The sequence below is a fragment of the Rhinopithecus bieti genome, unplaced genomic scaffold (genome assembly GCF_001698545.2).
Source record: "Rhinopithecus bieti isolate Rb0 unplaced genomic scaffold, ASM169854v2 scaffold_36553, whole genome shotgun sequence".
Classification (NCBI taxonomy): domain Eukaryota; kingdom Metazoa; phylum Chordata; class Mammalia; order Primates; family Cercopithecidae; genus Rhinopithecus; species Rhinopithecus bieti.
The window spans coordinates 134332-135832 of record NW_016815774.1 but is presented as its reverse complement, the minus strand read 5'-3'; positions in this window follow the sequence as shown (position 1 = coordinate 135832).

Genomic DNA, 1501 nt, shown 5'->3' with positions numbered 1-1501 from the left:
TACAATGGAAGGAAAGAAGATACAGAGTGAGTGAACAGTCAAGAGGCAGCATCCATGGTTGGAAGACACTGCTCCTTCTGCACAGTTTGCCCCTGTTTTAAAAATATCCTTTCTCTTTCCTCTGCTCCCCTTCAGTTGGAGGGATGAAGGGTTAAGAATGGACCAGTCAGGACCACCTCTTGAAGCGGCGTGCAAGTTTGAAGGAGCCTCTTGTACCTGTCTTTATGTCTTTGTGTTTATACACATAGACATGATTCTGTGGGGTAGCTTTTGCCCCTGTGCTGAACACACGAGAGTGTCTATATGTCTGAGTCCAAGTCTCTATGGGTAGGGTGGTTCAGTGGGCTTACCTCCAAGGCCCTAACTGCAAGGGAGTCTGTCCTGGAGCTGGCAGTTTTAGCAGGCGGAGGCTACTTTCTTTTTGGTCCTCAAAGTGGACTCGGATCTAGGAATGGGGACTGAGTCCCGAGAGTAGGGGTGTGGTAGGTGTAAAAGTTAAGAGGGTGTTACTCGGCCTGGTGTCGGAGGCGGTGTGTTCCGAGGTCCTATGTCCCCTGTCAGGCTGTGTCGGTGGACACGCCCGAGTGCCCGTGTCCACGTCTGCCCCGGCCTCCCGAACACCTCGCACCCTCTTTGTCTCGGGTGGAGGTGTGCGTGCAAACCTGCGCCGCACGGCCGTCCTCGCGTGCGAGCGCGGGGACGCACCGTCGCTCCTCGACTCTTTCCTAGGGGAGCGAGGACGAGTCGGAGCCCGGTGCTGTTTGGTCTGGAGCCGAGCGGAGCTTGCATTGATCCATTGATTGTGCGCGGTTTGCGCCTGACCTCTCTGCTCCCGGGGAAGCCGTCTCCATGGAGACCGGGCCCGCTCCCCCAGCGCCGGATTGTAAATTCCTGCAGGCAGCGGCCCGGCAGCCTGGGGAGGGGGCCACCGCGCCCGGGCGCGCAGGGGGAGCGGCCGCCGCGCCGAGGCCCCATTTGAAAGAAAAAAGGGCACGAAAAAAGGAGGTGGTGGAAGAGGAGGAGGGGGAGGAGGAAGAAAACGAAAAGGAGCGAGGAGAGGAGGAGAAAGAGGAGGAGGAGGAGAAAGGCGAAGAAAAAGAGCCTGAGAGACGGAGAAAGAGCGAGAGAGGAAGAAAGAGAGGCAGAAAGGGCGTGTTTCTGGCGCTGCGTTTCCCCTCCCCTTTCTCAGGTCCTTCGCTCGGGCTCTGCGCGCTCTCCGGCTGCAGCTCTCTCCCGGCGAAGCTGGGAATTGGGTGGGATTAGACGGAGCAGCCCCGCCGCCGCCGCTGGCAGAGGCCGGCTTGGAGAGGGCGGGGGTTCCCCTCCGTCAGTCGCCCCGGGCGCCCCTCGCCTCTTCGCACTCTGCGCTTCGCTTTCCCCGACGTCCGGCCAGGAGGAGCCGGTAGCATCGGGAGCCTCGCGCCGAGGGCGCCGCGGTCCGCGCCCCGCGACTGCAGCCCCCGGCCTGGCCCCGGCGGGGCGCCCCTCCCCTCCCCTTCCT